Below are 17,690 nucleotides of genomic sequence, written 5' to 3'. Positions count from 1 at the left end.
ATTTGTCTGGAGTAACAGAGTCCTGCTGTTTCTCCCCACCCCAGCCCAGAACCCAGGGAGGAGAGAGGGCAGAGGGAGAGGGAGAGGACAAGGCAGGTCTGTCTCCACCCTCAGGGGGTAGCAGGTGGCCCTGGGCACAGACCCAGTGAGTGGACAGGCTGAATAAGCCTCCATGGTCCCCCTCCCTCTCTGGCACAAGCTGGAGATCCTCAACACGTGCGTTCCCCTGGTCCTCCCTCGGCACTCATGCATCATCGTCACTTATAGTAGTCTGGTGTCTCCCCAGCCGGCATCGTCAACCCAGAGTGGGAGAGGTGGGAGGAGACTTGTAGTTTATGCATGATTCACTGTGGAGAGTTCACAGGAGCCTCCAACCCCACCTGCTCTCATCCCCTCCACACCCCAGTCCTGGCTTTGTCCTGGGCGCAGTCTTCGCCATGCCTTTGCCTTGCTCACTTCCCTCAGTCTGGATCTCCCTTTCTCACCCTTTCCAAGTGTTGAAATCCTTCCTTCTTTAAGCTCCTCGATGCATGATGCCTCCCTGGACCTCCCTGATTCGGGAAGCACCAGCACCAATCACATCATAACATTGCCAGAAATCAAAGAGCTCACCCATGATCCGGATTCCCCAACCAATACAGCATTTCAGAGCCAGAAGAGAACTCAGCCGCTGAATATGTCCCCCTCGCTTTATTCCCCACCCTGTGTGTTCCTTTTTTGGCAGTGAACATAGCGGTTTGGTGGGGGTGGTGAATTCTGTGCCCCCAACCAGACTGTCTGCTGCTCGAGGGCAGGAGCTGGCTGCGGTGCGTGTTTTCCCTAAGATGCGCTCGCTGCTGCATAAAGACTGTGCCCAGTTGTATGTGGTTAGTAGCCAGTTGCCCCCTGAATTGAATTCTTGGTAGAAGGGATGAGAAGTTACTCTTTGCGTGCAGATTTGTCATTAAGGTTATCACTGGAGGAAGAGTGGTAACAGTTTGGGAGTGACTGGGTCAGAGGAGGTGACACCTGTAATGTGAGGGCACCTTGTGGCCAAGAGCCTCTTTGCCTGGAGTGTTAAAATTTGGCTAATGGGAAATTGGTTCAGGCATCCTACGGGTTAATGCAGGCTTGGGGAAGGGAAGGAGTGTAGACCCAGTGCCCTCCTATCTGCCCCCCCACCCCACCAAGGATGTCAAGAAGTCAGGGCCTGGTGATAAGAAGGAATCTTAGCTCCTCTGAAGTCCCCATCTATGAGACTCTAGGTTATCCAGAAATTTTGGCCAGAAGTCGAGGGATCTCAGCCTATATTCTACCACTTGCCCTGCTTCAGTTCCACTGACGGTTTCCCCAAGCTCCTCTGCAGCGTCCCACAGTGGTCTTCTCCTGGGCTTCCTTCTGGCCACACCGCCTGTGGCTGTGATGCCTCTGGAAGCTGCACCAGGGCTCTGAGTGGCCCGTGCCAGCACCCCAAGGCTGCTGCTGTTGGGCTGGGGGTTTCCACCCAGCAGCCTGGGGCCTGGGGATGCTGGGGAGAACTACGAGGGAGGCAGAGCACAAGTGGGTGGACACTGGTTTGGATCCCTCCAGAGAATATTTGGTCGTATTATTGATCAGCTAATGGCAAGTTATAGTCTTTTACTGTTTACAGAGAATTTCCATATATGCTAATTTCCTTGATCTTCACAAGTACCCCATGTCTTGGGTTTTGTTTTGTTTTTTTTTGGTGGTACGTGGGCCTCTCACTGCTGTGGCCTCTCCCGTTGCGGAGCACAGGCTCCGGACGCGCAGGCTCAGCGGCCATGGCTCATGGGCCCAGCCGCTCTGCGGCATGTGGGATCTTCCCGGACCGGGGCACGAACCCGTGTCCCCTGCATCGGCAGGCGGACTCTCAACCACTGTGCCACTGGGGGAGCCCGTCTTGAGTATTTTTACCATTCCCATTTTATGGATGAAGAAACTAATGAGTCTCAGAGAGATTGAAATAACTTGCCTAGGGTTGGAATCCAAATCTCTTGACTCTAAAGCATCTCATCGTTCCAATACACTTTTTGCCTCCCAAATCCTGTATCCAGATAGACCTGACTCACTAGCGTTCTTTCTAGGTGAAGGGGCACCAGAGCTGGGAAGTGATTCAGCACCACCCCCAATCCCTGGAACTTCCTGTCTTCTTGCTCCTGTCATTGAGGACACAAGCCTAAGGGGACATTTTCTTCTTCCACATCCTGTTGAAGCACAAGGAGTCCAACTCCTAGTATTGAAAGGGAGAGAAATTCAAAGGAAAGTCTCAGATTCCAACTTTGGGATCCACTTTGGAAGAAGATGCTCCTGGTGCCTTAGGGCCTTTTGTTCCTCTGTGCATTTATTTATTTATTCAGCAGATATGTATAAAGAACCTGCTCTGTGCCAGGCACAGTTGCAGGTGCTGGGGTTACCGTGGTGAACAAAACAGGCCAAGTCCTCACCCTCTTGGAGCTCACAGGCTAGTGAATGATGAACACAATGTTTCAGACCGTGCTGGGGGCTATAAAGAAAATAGAGAAGGGGGATGAGGTAGAAAGGGTGGGAGTGAGAGCTGCTTGGATTAGGTACTCAGGAGTGACTCCAGAGGAAGAAACATACAAACTGAGACTTGGGGGACAGAAGGAGCCCAACATGAGAAAACCAGGCCAGGAAGAGGGACCAGGAGGGGCAAAGGTCCAAGTGGAAGCTCAGAATGAGATTTTAAGGAAATAATATTCTTCATGGTGGTTAGATTACGTGTGCTGTCATCACTGTGGTTCAGCAACAACATGCCTAGTGGGAGGAGTTATCCCAGGACCCGACACATGTGTAATGGGATTTCTGTGGGAAAACCAGGCTGGGTGCTAGACAGTGGACTCACAGTTGAACTTGGAGACCCAGGAACTGCTTCCATCACAGGCTTACTAAGAAATGACCAGGGCACGGAATGAGTGCTTCAGTGGGGAGGACAGGAAGAAAGCCCAAATTCACCGATTATAGAAACTCTTGACCCTTGTGACCCTGGTAATGACGAAAGTCAGGTTTTCTAAGACTCCATATTTATGATTTGAAATTGTGCTGCTGGGGTTTCAAGTTGGGGTTCTGCTATCAATTATCTGTGTTTCATTGTTTCTTTGAACAAGTCACTTAACCTCTCTAAACTTAGAAATATTATATTAAGTGAGGGAGGGAGATTAAATGAACTCTAAGACACGTCGTCTTCTTTCCCTTTTAATGCCTTAAAATGAATGCATTTATCAGCAGTTAGTTTTCTCTGTGTTGCAGCCTTTTCTGTGCCTCTGCTTTGGGTGAGGTTAGAGTACTAAGTCTAAGTGAGTCATTTGTAATGGTAGTGATTCCTTAATATAAGCCAGGTGCTACTATTGACCTCTCTTGGTGTAGACCCATGGTTCCCAAAATGTAGTCCCTGGACCAGCAGCTACTGGGAATTTGTTAGAAATATAAATTCTCAGCCTCAGCTCCAGATCTACTGAATTAGAAACCCTGGGTGTGTAACCCAAAATCTGATTTTAACAAGGCTTCCAGGTGATTCTGACACACAGTAAAGTTTGAGAGCCACTGGCGTAGAGTACGTGCTTTAAGATTTGGGGCTACCAGTGATGAATTCTTATATTTCAGCCATTCTTGTGGCCACAGGAAATGCTTGCATTTGTAAGATGTTTATCCAGCTTGGCTTGGCAAACAGTCCTGTGGCTGTAAAGCAGAAGGGAAGCTCATGGCTTTTGCTGGGATTGGGCCCAAGATCTTCTGGTTGGCATCATATCCTGTCCACTACTCCAGGCGAGGACCTGCTAAGAGGAGGGTGTTGGCAAGGGGTGTGCTCATCCTTGAGGAAGCCTTGGCAGAGGGGCTGCTGGATGTGCTTCAGTGGAGGCTGATTCAAGTGGAGCCGGTTGTTGATTATGTTAGCGTTCACACATTTTTAAAGCATGAAACTGTCCTGGGTTTATAAGAGTCTGGTAGATAGATCTGCTTGCACCTGTGTCGTGAAGATCAGTGGTGATGAAAAGTCTTGGGTCTCAAATAAAAAGTAATCTGGTGACCCTGCTGTACACTGAATCTAGAGCTCTGATCCAGTTTGGTCTCCTTGTCTAAATGTCCACTCGTAAAACAGGAGTGAGGTGACCAGATGGTCCAAATCACCCAGGACTGTCCCGTCTTTCCCCTTCCTGTCCCTCTCAGTCTGGTGTCTCGGATTTGGCCCTGCATTGCCCACCCCTGCTGGATCTTGTCCATTCGAGGGACAAAACGTCCTGACACCTTCCTGAAGAATGGGAAGAGAGGAGATTCTGAAAGCACAGATTGCAATACTGTGCCAGAGGCTGAGGAAACCTATGCCTGGAGGGATTGCCCCACACCAACAGGAGCACCAAGGATGCTGGAGCCGGAGGCACGCAGGCCCAAGAAGGGTAGAAGTAAGTTTATTTTCCTGGTAGGGCTTAGAGGAGGGTTAGTACTAGGTAGGCATCGGGAGTGGGGCTGGGATGGCCTCTACTGGCCAGAAGGCAGAGAATGGGAGGCAGATGGGCAAAGCAGGAGGTGACAAGGGCACGGCAAGGAGTATGAGCCTTTCAGCCCAAGCTGGCCTTGCCTCTCTGCTCACGCCTTCTGCCTCTCTTTCTGAATTCTTTCATCTCTGACCATGTCATTCCATCCTGGGGTCCTTCCTTCCTCCTGCCATCCTGGCGGCCCTGACACCCTTGTTAACCACTTGCCCGCCCCATGCTTCTGCTGTACCCTGCCCACTGCCCACTCCATCCTCCTTGTCCGCTTCTGTGCATCATTGACATGATGGAAATGGGAGAATGGTAGAGTCCCATCGTGATAAGCACTCTCCCTGTTCGCAGATACCAGCAATGACCAAGGGCCACCCATAGCAGTTCCCCGGCTGTCCGTCCAGGACCCACCGAATGGAGGACACGCAGCGGCTCTCCCTTTACAACCACAAAAGCTGAAACAAAGGCCAGAGAAGCACGAAGCAGCACGAGTCCAGAAGCTTTCAGAATCACCCTGAGAAAATTGTCTATTGAATGACAACCAGTTTTACCAATGTGTGAGAAGAGACCTTCCCTCCCCCACTGGGTTCCATCCTATCTGGATGCCCTTCCTTGTGGACTCCGAAGATCTCATATCTCCCTTTAAGCATGCAGTTCCTGCTTCAGCTGTGGTAGTTCTGGGTAACCTTCTCTGTGAGAAAATGTTCATTTTTTTCTCCCTACACATTCTGAATTGAAACTGGGTCATTTTAGGCTAGAAGCACCTCTGGTCATTCTCGTTTCTCAGAAGTTGCCAAGTTCATGTCACACTTGTTTCATTTGTGAACAGGGGTCCACTTCTGACAGATGTTACCTGGCCTGGGCAGTGTGTCTCCTGTTGGCTCCCTGGTACTTTTCTCCCCTCCTCCACCCTGTCCCAGGTGAGACTCACTCAGTGGCAACCCTACCTCTCCTGGTGAGGACCGTATATGTGGCAGACGGCCTTTGGCTGGAGGTGTGAGAGAAAGTGTGGTCTGGTGGGACCAACATCTTTGTCAATTTGGAGGCCACTGGAGCAGGACTTTATTCCTGGGAGAAGGTAGTTTCAGAGAGGCCAGCCCTTATCTCCGTGTGCCCCCTGCTTCTACCCTCTTAACTCTTAGGCTTGCCTTTTAGTGTCTTTCTTAATCCAGGGTAGTTTTTCTTTTCTTTCTTCAACTAGAAGCAACTTTTGTTGTAATTTTCATTATTGCAAAGCAACACATGCTTATTACAAAGACATCAGAAAGGTAGACAAACAAAAGAAGGAAAAACCAGCCCCAAATCCTATTTGCCTCAAAGGCAACCATTGAGACTCTGTTGAAGAACCTTCCAGATCCCTTTCTAGGCATATAGTATCGTATATATATTAATATATATCATATATCACTATGACTTCTCATATTGTGATGTCATGATACCACGTATATTCTTTGATAACATATGTTATCATTTAATGTCTTATAATGAACAGCTTTTCTATATCAACAAACTTTTTTTAAAATGGCTAAGTAATGTCTTTAATTCCAGAAGAGAAAACTGAGGACAAAATGTAAAGTAATTTACAAAATAAAGAGGATGATAAGTCACTTAGTATAAGAGAATAAAGCCAAGCAGATTCCGCTCAAAGCATGCACACCCCCATTTTTCTGGGCCATGAGTTATATGAGTCTATAACAATTGTAATGTAAGAGTACTCAATTATAGAGCTATCCCATCATTTATTTACTTAATCTCATATGGTTCAATGTTTAGGTTGTTTCCAACTTTTCTCTATTTTAAGCAGCATTAATGAGCATGGTTCTGGTTTAATCTACCTACAGTTATTTCCTTGAAGTAAATGCCCAGAAGGAGATCAAAGGATAGTTAGTGAAAGCTACAAAGACCTCCAAGTATGCAACCAGAATTAATTGCTTGGTACCAAAATGTGTTAAAGGCTGGGCCACTGGAAGGCTGCACACACCCTTTCTAAGGTGACATCACACATCCATGCTTGGGTAACTCTGGCCTCCTTTCCCTTGCCCAGAACAGAAGGCGCCCACAAATGACGTCTAAAGTAAGCAGATGGTGAAAGAGGGAGTGACGTTGTCTCTTTGGGTTGGCTGCTTGGGTATATCTCGTGATTCCTCATTGGATGCTGATAGATAGTCATTCATTCATTCATTCATTACCCACTTATGGAGCAGCCACTGTTGCAAAGTGTCAAGCTGGAGTCTGAGAAGACAAAAATGAATTAAACAGGGACTCCATCCTCAGGAAGATCACAGCCTAGAGAAGGTCAATGATGAATAACACACATTTACTCCACAGTATAGGAAGGGGAGAAAAATGTAAGTTCAGTTATACATCTCAGGGCAGAAAAATAGGAACAATCTGAAAGTCCCAAAGGAAAAGCATGAAGATCACACATAATCCACTGGCCTATTCATGACAGCTATCTTTTTCAAGTGTGTCCTTTGAGGCTTGCTTGCTTGTGATCATCCTCCCTGGGTGCAGCCTCCTTGAAGGCATTGTCTGTGTCCCTCATCTGCACCTCCAGAGACTCTGGCACCATCTTAGACAACTTATTCAGAAATCTGTTCAATGTGAAATCCAAATGGGAAGAAACAAAATTAAAGGTAAAGGGATTCATGAATTGAAACAGAGTCAATATTTTATGTATGCAGGGAAATTTGCATTAATTCATATCCTTCTGTTGATGGAAACTTTTTCAAATATTTCATTATGAAAGTAACAATCTCATTTAAGAAAATATGGGAACTAGAGAAAAGGACCACTCTCACCCTGTCTCATCATCCTAACCCAGGGCTGGTGGCATTTGGGTGAACTTCACCCAGAAAAATGTGTATTAAGATGGTGTTGAGGATAAAAGTAGAGGAATATGTGAGGGTTTTTTTTTTTTAGTTTTTTCCCATTTTAATTTTTAATTTAACATGTTTAATAGTTAATTATATTCACATAGTTTAAAATTCAAATAGTACGAAAGCATAGAGAATGAAAAGTCTATGCCCCGGCCATCTAGTTTCCTAGACAGACCCAAGGGTATCAGGTTCTTGCGTATCCTTCTACAGTTTTTTCATGCATATAAAATTATATATATATATATATATGAATTTTTAATGGAGGGCTTGGTAATATCATTACTGAATATTGTAAGTTTAGTCTAAACTATCCTGTGGATCTTAGTGACAGACCTGGAGTACAGATGGAGAAGAAGAGAGAAAGGGGCAGACTGGGTTATGTGTGTGTGTGTGTATGTTTGTGTGTGTAGGAGGGGAGTAGGTTGTCATTGCTGAAGGAGAAAGGGAAGGGACAAGAAGCAAAAGGAAAGAGTAATCATTCCTTTATTTATTCATTTATTCAACCAGTATTTATTGAGCATCTATTATATGCCAGATACTATTCTAGATCCAGGAGAATCAGGAGTGAACCAAAAGACAAAATTCCTTGTTCTCATGAATATTCATTAAAAATGGAAAGTGGTAGACAATAAACATAATAAATAAGTAAATTCTATAGTCTGTTAGAATGTGGTAAGTGCTATAGAAAAAATTAAGTAGGGTTCAGAAGATGGGGAGTATCAGGGAACAATTTTAAAGTGAGTGGTCAGGGTGGGCTTGAGAAGGGGTTGTATGAGTACAGAGCTGAAGAAGGTAAGAGAGTGAGCCCTGTGGATATCCAGGGAAGGAGCACCTGTAGAAGGAAGAGACAGTGCAAAGGCCCTGTGGCAGAAGAGTGAGTCTGGGAAGCTGCAGGCAGGAGCCACCCCCAGGTTGCACCTGGTCACCTCTGCCCTGATGCTGGGTTCCCTTAGTTCCTGAAGAACCCAAAGTCAGGCTGGTTGGTTCTGTGTGCAGTGCTGAGATTATTCTATACTAGATGTTAGTTTCTCCTTTCTCTAAATTTTGATCCTAATGTTTAATTTTACTCCTTCCAAGATAATTCTATGTTTTGGTGTTTAATTTAGTCTGAATAAGGAAAGAAGGGGAATAGCATCATTGCAACAGAAAAAGCAAGATTGAGACTCAAGGGTCCTGGGTTGTAAACAAATCCTGCCACATATTTTCAAGCATTTGGGGCACATTTCTCTACCTCTCTGGGCCTCGGTTTCCTCATTTAGAAATTGAAGGGGGGCTTCCCTGGTGGCACAGTGGTTGAGAATCCACCTGCCAATGCAGGGCACGTGGGTTCGAGCCCTGATCCGGGAAGATCCCACATGCCACGGAGCAACTAGGTCTGTGCACCACAACTACTGAGCCTGCGCTCTAGAGCCCACGAGCCACAACTACTGAGCCCACATGCCGCAACTACTGAAGCCCGTGCGCCTAGAGCCCGGACTCCGCAACAAGAGAAGCCACCGCAATGAGAAGCCCGCACACCACAATGAAGAGTAGCCGCCACTCGCTGCAACTAGAGGAAGCCCGTGCGCAGCAACAAAGACCCAACGCAGCTGAAAATAAATAAATTAAATAAATAAATTGAAAAAAAATAAAGAATACCTTTATTTAAAAAAAAAAGAGGGCTTCCCTGATGGTGCAGTGGTTGAGAGTCCGCCTGCCGATGCAGGGGACGTGGGTTCGTGCCCCGGTCCGGGAAGATCCCACATGCCGCGGGGCGGCTAGGCCTGTGAGCCATGGCCGCTGAGCCTGCGGGTCCGGAGCCTGTGCTCCGCAACGGGAGAGGCCACAGCAGTAAGAGGCCGCATACCACACACAAAAAAATAATAATAAATAAAAAATAAAAAAAAAAAAAAGAAATTGAAGGGGGTGTACTTAGATGGCTTTAGGGCTGTCCTTGGACTAGATAGGAAGTGGTGTCAGGTGACGCCTAGTGATACTGCAGGGGAGGCGGTGGGGGGCTTCTGCCCGCAGAGGACTCTGTGCATGTGCTAATGGGCACTGCCACCTGATTTCCCCTCTTGGACTAGAAGAGCTCAGCTTCACCCTTAAAATAGAATATTCCATCTGAGTAAGTCACAATCCCTGATGATAACAGAGGAGACACGGTGACACTGCTAATTGCATTCCTCTCCTTGTTTCCTCTGCACCCTTGAAGGGTTGGTTTTCTCCATGCCCCTGAGCTGCACTGATTCTCAGTCTGAAGTGGCCATGGCCGTGGCCATGGCGGGGTCTGGAGCTCCTTGTTTTCGTTCTTTTTGGCCTCAGAGGTGCCCTCTCTGTCTCACTCTCATCAGTTTGGATGCCTGGAGTCTTTCGTCTGCCCTGGTGAATTAGGCAGTGGGGAGGAAAGAGAGTGTGTCATTGGCATCACCGTTGTTCCAGGTGGAGCAAAATCACTGTGAATTTCAGAATGGGAATGTGTGTGAAAGGTTGTGGGGTTGCTGGAGCCTTCAGCAATTTCATTTAGGAGGAAAAATGTTAAACATGAGTAGAAGCCTTTTCTCTTTCACTGTTAAAATGTGTCACCTTGGTTGTAGTTCCTTTCTTGCTTATTCCTCAGCGCTTCCCCTGTTTCCTCTTAAACTACCCACCTTTATTAGCATCCTTGGCTGCTGTTAAACAGGGCAACAGAAGAGTGGCTTCCAAAGCTGGGTTTCTCTTCCCTTACTGGAGGTTTTTTTAAAGTGGGGGCACTGTGTTCCCTCAGCATTGTGGGAGAAATACACATACTCATGTGCCTTCCATTGAGGATGGATTCTGCGTTGTTTAATTTGTTGAACTTCTGATTTATGCTATTCTCCCAATGCCTTTTTAAGGTATATATATATATATATATATATATATATATATATATATATATATATATATATATATATATATATATATATATATATATATATATATATATATATATATATATATATATATATATATATATATATATATATATAAATCCCCCTGTTACTTCTTACATTTCCTGTGATGCCCTTTGTCTCTATCAACTGTTGTGGAGAAAAATTTTATTTGGAATATTCATAACAAGTCTATCGCTAATTATCACTTTAACAATGTGTTATGGAGTGTATCCATGCAGTCATCTGGAAAGGCACATATGCCATGAAATTTGGGATTTGCTGTGTAGTGCGTATGCCCACTCTTAGTGTTTTATCAGATCTTTGGTCTGGGAGGAAGTAGAGGTGCTCTGTAAGGGAGAAGGGAGGACTGACTTCGTAGCTGAATGCATGCCTCCTTCCTTCCTGTCCTCATAGCACCAATTCCAGGGTGAATTGCTTTCCAGTGTAAGAAAAACCTTAACTTTCTCACAACGAAACCCCATTCCGGCAAGCTACAGAGATCGGATCTGAGGTCACCCCAGGTCAGCACCCCATGGACAGATCCCAGCTGTAGATCTAATCACAGGTGAAGAAGAAGCTGCTGGCCCTAGTGCCTTCCCGATGCTCTGGCAAGAAGGGTGGGGCTGAAATCACCGTCCAGTTGGCAGACCTCAGAAGCAAATGCAAAGGAACGTCACCGTCTCAGGAGACGTCAAGAATGAATGCCTCTCTTTTTTCTCTCTTGCTGCTCTCTTTTCTCTTGGGAAAGAGAATGAACTCATGTGGAGTTCTTTCTTCAGGATCCTCAGTGGGTCGGAGCTTTGGGAGTCAAGAATTACATTATCCCAGGGGCGCATGGAACTCTTCCCACCAAGGCTTCCTGATGGAAGTGGATTAAGCCCCAGAGGCTGCCTGCAAATGAGGCTGAGAGTAATGGAGCGTAATGGAGCCGAGCTCCTGGTCGAAGAGCTCAGTCCTAGTGCAGTTATAAATCAAGTGGCCTGGAGGAGGAGCCAGTCATGGGACAGCAGGGAGCGATCTACCAAACCTGGCTCCCTGTGACTCTGGGGGTCTTTGTGGGTCCTGTTTTATTTATTTATTTATTTATTTATGGCTACATTGGGTCTTTGTTGCTGCTCGCGGTCTTTCTCTAGTTGCAGTGAGTGGGGGCCACTCTTCGTTGTGGTGCATGGGCTTCTCATTGCAGTGGCTTCTCTTGTTGCGGAGCACGGGCTGTAGGAGCATGGGCTCAGTAGTTGTGGCGCACGGGCTTAGTTGCTCCGCGGCTTGTGGGATCTTCCCGGACCAAGGCTTGAACCCATGTCCCCTTCATTGGCAGGCAGATTCTTGACCACTGCACCACCAGGGAAGTCCCTGTGGGTCCTGCTTTTAACATGAGTGGGACATTCAGGCTCAGTCTTTTCTGGATATACATGGAATGTTCTGAGAGATGTAATTAGGATGGTTGTAGAGTTGAATCTGTTATAATGAGCTTTTCATAATGAGTTTTTATTGCACTTGGAGCCTGGTTTTGCTAGATGTTATTATAGAAATAATAACAGTAATTATTATTTTTGCTGAGTACTTACTGTATGCCAGGCACATTATTCATCAAAATCATTAACAAGCAACATTAATGGAGCATTTATGATAGGGCAAACTCTTAAGCACTTTTAGCTACATACCTTCCTAGTTACTCCTAGAAGGAAGCTCCCACTGGAGGCATCATTTACGTGTGAAAAGACTGAGGCTCAGAGCATTCATCAGCTGTTCAGTGTGACAGTGCTGGTAAGCTGCATGAAGGAAAACAGCGGTTTGAGGCCCGTCTTTTCACAGCGGTGCCTTTCCTCCCCATTTTAAAGCAGTGGGAAAAAGTGCTTGGAGGAACAGCCCCAAGAAGGTAGGGTGAAGGGCAGAAAATAGGGTGTTTTCCTGGCTCTGTGTGGTCAGGGGGTGATACTGGATCAGGACTGGACTTATCCACGCTGCCCAGCATCAGGCTCTGGGGCCTTTGCACCTGCTTACAATGCGTTGTAAAAACTCAGTGCTGGCTGCTTCCTTAAAGAATGGATTCAATAAAGCCTGGATTTCTGGATGTTTGGTTTCTCTGTGTTTGTTTGGGGTCGCGGTGGGACCCTGGAGGAGCTAGGTGGAAGTGTATTTGAGAGGGATAATTCTGGGTGTATTTAAAAAGCAAGCCACGGCAAACAGAGTCTGCTGCAGCCTTCATCCCCAGGCAGGGGGCTGCGGGCAGGTGGGCAGAGGAGGTGGCGGGGTTTGTAGTTAGAAATGCGGGCTGGCTTTGCTGTGGTCCAGCCTGGGCCCAGGCGGGCCACGTCCATTAACCACGCCAACACCAAGCTAATAGGTGGTTGATTCAACTCCTTCCTGAGTTTTATTACCAGACAGAGACTATAACAGCCCTTTGATTTAGCAAGTTAATAAAGTAAGCTATCAGGCTCCACCGTTTAACCACTGACCGGATCGCCCGGGGCTTGTTGCTTTCTGGGAACCTTCTGATATTGTTTTAGAATTGAAAAGACAGAACGTGTGGGATTTGAGGGCTCTGCAGGAGTCTCCCGGCTCCTTCCTGGTCAGCCCTGCCAGCCCGCACCCCTCCAGAGCCAGGCTTCCTCACCTTGCATAGTGAATGGCCGGCTGACATGGCTGAGGATCTGATTGGCTCCGTGGGTGTCATGTCTAGAGGTTAGTATCCGAAGGATCCAATCGTCTGAGATGTCTGGGAAGGGAGGGAGAGAATTGTATGAGGATGTGGAGGTCTCCAGGTAGAGTCCTGTGTTAGTTTCCTGTGGCAGCTGTAGCAAATTACCGCCAACTGGGTGTCTTAAAACAACAAATTTATTCTCTCACAGCTCTGGAGACCAAAAGTCCAAGGTCAAGGGTGTCAGTAGGGGCATAGCCTCTTGCTAGCCTCTGGTGGTTGCTGGCAAAGCTTGGCTTTCCTTGTCTTGTAGATGTGTCCCTCCAATCTCTGCCTCTGTCATCACATGGCCTTCTCCCTTTTTCAGTCTCTGTGTCTTTTCTTCTTTTTTTCCCTAAATTATTGAATTTTATTTTATTTACTTTTTTATGCAGCGGGTTCTTATTAGTTATCCATTTTATACATATTAGTGTATCTGTGTCAGTCCCACTCTCCCAATTCATCCCACCACCAGCCACCCCCCCACAACCCTCCCCTGCCGCCTTCCCCCCTTGGTGTCCAAACGTTTGTTCTCTACATCTGTGTCTCTATTTCTGCCCTGCAAACCGGTTCATCTATACTATTTTCTAGGTTCCACATATATGCGTTAATATACGATATTTGTTTTTCTCTTTCTAACTTACTTCACTCTGTATGACAGACTCTAGATCCATCCATGTCTCTACAAATGACCCAATTTTGATCTTTTTATGACTGAGTAATATTCCATTGTATATATGTACCACATCTTCTTTATCCATTCATCTGTCGATGGGCATTTAGGTTGTTTCCATGTCCTGGCTATTGTAAATAATGCTGCAATGAACATTGGGGTGCATGTGTCTTTTTGAATTATGGTTTTCTCTGGGTATATGCCCAAGAGTGGGGTTGCTGGGTCTATGGTCTATGCTGGGTCTATTTTTATTTTTTTAAGGAACCTCCATACTGTTCTTCATAGTGGCTGTATCACTTTACATTCCCACCAACAGTGCAAGAGGGTTCCCTTTTCTCCACACCCTCTCCAGCATTTGCTGTTCGTAGATTTTCTGATGATGCCCATTCTAACTGGTGTGAGGTGATACCTCTTTGCAGTTTTGATTTGCATTTCTTTAATAATTAGTGATGTTGAGCAGCTTTTCATATGCTTCTTGGCCATCTGTATGTCTTCTTTGGCAAAATGTCTGTTTAGGTCTTCTGCCCATTTTTTGATTGGGTTATTTGTTTTTTAATATTGAACCACATGAACTATTTATATATTTTGGAGATTAATCCTTTGTCCGTTGATTTGTTTGCAAATATTTTCTCCCATTCTGAGGGTTGTCTTTTTGTCTTGCTTGTAGTTTCCTTTGCTGTGCAAAAGCTTTTAAGTTTCATTAGGTCCCATTTGTTTATTTTTGTTTTTATTTCTATTACTCTAAGAGGTGGATCAAAAAAGGTGTTGCTGTGATTTATGTCAAAGAATGTTCTTCCTATGTTTTCCTCTAAGAGTTTTAGAGTGTCCAGTCTTACATTTAGATCTCTAATCCATTTTGAGTTTATTTTTGTGTATGGTGTTAGGGAGTGTTCTAATTTCATTCTTTTACATGTAGCTGTCCAGTTTTCCCAGCACCATTTATTGAAGAGGCTGTCTTTTCTCAATTGTGTATTCTTGCCTCCTTTGTCATAGATCAGTTGACCGTAGGTGCGTGAGTTTATCTCTGGGCTTTCTATCCTGTTCCATTGATCGGTATTTCTGGTTTTGTGCCAGTACCATATTGTCTTGATTACTGTAGCTTTGTAGTATAGTCTGAAGTCAGAGAGTCTGATTCCCCCAGCTATGTTTTTTTCCCTCAAGACTGTTTTGGCTATTCAGGGTCTTTTGTGTCTCATACAAATTTTAAGATTTTTTGTTCTAGTTCTGTAAAAAATGCCATTGGTAATTTGATAGGGATTACATTGAATCTGTAGTTTGCTTTGGGTAGTATAGTCATTTTCACAATATTGATTCTTCCAGTCCAAGAACATAGTATATCTCTCCATCTGTTTGTATCATTTTAAATTTCTTTCATCAGTGTCTTATGGTTTGTTGCATACAGGTCTTTTGTCTCCCTAGGTAGGTTTATTCCTAGCTATTTTATTCTATTTGTTGCAGTGGTAAATGGGAGTGTTTCCTTAATTTCTCTTTCAGATTTTTCATCATTATTGTATAAGAATGCAAGAGATTTCTGTGCATTAATTTTGTATTCTGCAACTTTACCAAATTCATTGATTAGCTCTAGTAGTTTTATGGTGGCATCTTTAGGATTCTCTGTGTATAATTTCATGGCATCTGCAAGCAGTGACAGTTTTACTCCGTCTTTTCCAATTTGGATTCCTTTTATTTCTTTTTCTTCTCTGATTGCGGTGGCTAAGACTTCCAAAACTATGTTGAATAAGAGTGGTGACAGTGGACATCCTTGTCTTGTTCCTGATCTTAAAGGAAATGCTTTCAGTTTTTCACCATTGAGAATGATGTTTGCTATGGGTTTGTTGTATATGGCCTTTATTATGTTGAGGTAGGTTCCCTCTGTGCCCACTTTCTGGAGTGTTTTTATCATAAATAGGTGTTGAATTTTGTCAAAAGCTTTTTCTGCATCTATTGAGATGATCATATGGTTTTTATTCTTCAGTTTGTTAATATGGTGTATCACATTGATTGATTAGCCTATATTGAAGAATCCTTGATCCCTGGGATAAATCTCACTTGATCATGGTGTATGATCCTTTTAATGTGTTATTGGATTCTGTTTCCTAGTATTTAGTTGAGGATTTTTGCATCTATATTCATCCATGATATTGGTCTGTAATTTTCTTTTTTTGTAGTATCTTTGTCTGGTTTTGGTATCATGGTGATGGTGGCCTCATAGAATGAGTTTGGGAGTGTTCCTTCCTCTGCAATATTTTGGAAGAGTTTGAGAAAAATGGGTGTTAGCTCTTCTCTAAATGTTTGATCAAGTGCACCTGTGAAGCCGTCTGATCCTGGACTTTTATTTGTTGGAAGATTTTTAATCACAGTTTCAATTTCATTACTTGTGATTGGTCTGTTCGTATTTTCTATTTCTTCCTATTTCAGTCTTGGAAGCTTATACCTTTCTAAGAAGTTGTCCATTTCTTCCAGGTTGTCCATTTTATTGGCATAGAATTGCTTGTAGTATTCTCTTACGATGCTTTGTATTTCTGCAGTGTCTGTTGTAACTTCTCCTTTTTCATTTCTAATTTTATTGATTTGAGTCCTCTCTTTTTCTTGATGAGTCTGGCTAACGGTTTATCAATTTTGTTTATCTTCTCAAAGAACCAGCTTTATTTTTATTGATCTTTGCTATTGTTTTCTTTGTTTCTATTTCATTTATTTCTTCTCTGATCTTTATGATTTCTTTTCTTCTATTAACTTTGGGTTTTGTTTGTTCTCTTTTCTCTAGTTCCTTTAGGTGTAAGATTAGATTGTTTATTTGAGATTTTTCTTGTTTCTTGAGGTAGGATTGTATTGCTATAAACTTCCCTCTTAGAACTGCTTTTGCTGCATCCCATAGGTTTTGGATCATCGTATTTTTGTTGTCATTTGTCTCTAGGTATTTTTTGATTTCCTCTTTGATTTCTTCAGTGATCTCTAGGTTATTCAGTAACATATTGTTTAACCTCCATGTGTTTGTGTTTTTAATGTTTTTTTCCCTGTAATTGATTTCTAATTTCATAGCGTTGTGGTCAGAAAAGATGCTTGATATGTTTTCAATTTTCTTAAATTTTCTGAGGCTTGATTTGTGACCCAAGATGTGATCTATCCTGGAGAATGTTCCATGTGCACTTGAGAAGAAAGTGTAATTTGCTGTTTTTGGATGGAATGTCCTATAAATATCAATTAAATCTATCTGGTCTATTGTGGCATTTAAAACTTGTGTTTCCTTATTAATTTTCTGTCTGTATGATCTGTCCATTGGTGTAAGTGAGGTGTTAAAGTCCCCCACTATTATTGTGTTACTGTCTATTTCCTCTGTTATAGCTGTTAGCAGTTGTCTTATGTATTGAGGTGCTCCTTTGTTGGGTACATATATATTCATAATTGTTATATCTTCTTCTTGGATTGATCCCTTGATCATTATGTAGTGTCCTTCCTTGTCTCTTGTAACATTCTTTATTTTAAAGTCTATTTTAAAGACTTTATTTTAAAGTCTATCTGATATGAGTATTGCTACTCTAGCTTTCTTTTGATTTCCATTTGCATGGAATATCTTTTTCCATCCCTTCACTTTCAGTCTCTATGTGTCCCTAGGTCTGAAGTGGGTCTCTTGTAGACAGCATATATATGGGTCTTGTTTTTGTATCCATTCAGTGAGCCTGTGTCTTTTGGTTGGAGCATTTAATCCATTCACATTTAAGATAATTATCCATATGTATGTTCCTATTACCATTTTCTTATTTGTTATGGGGTTTTTTTTGTAGGTCCTTTTCTTCTCTTGTGTTTCACACTTAAAGAAGTTCCTTCAGCGTTTGTTGTAGAGCTGGTTTTGTGGTGCTGAATTCTTTTAGCTTTTGTTTGTCTGTTAAGATTTTGATTTCTTCATTGAATCTGAATGCGATCCTTTGCCAGGTAGAGTAAACTTAGTTGTAAGTTCTTCCCTTTCATCACTTTAAATATATCACGCCACTCCCTTCTGACTTGTAGAGTTTCTGCTGAGAAATCAGCTGTTAACCTTATGGGAGTTCCCTTATATGTTATTTGTCG

Source organism: Hyperoodon ampullatus, assembly GCF_949752795.1.
Source record: "Hyperoodon ampullatus genome assembly, chromosome: 2".
Lineage (NCBI taxonomy): Eukaryota > Metazoa > Chordata > Mammalia > Artiodactyla > Ziphiidae > Hyperoodon > Hyperoodon ampullatus.
The sequence above is the reverse complement of the archived record's forward strand: the minus strand, read 5'-3'. Positions refer to the sequence as shown.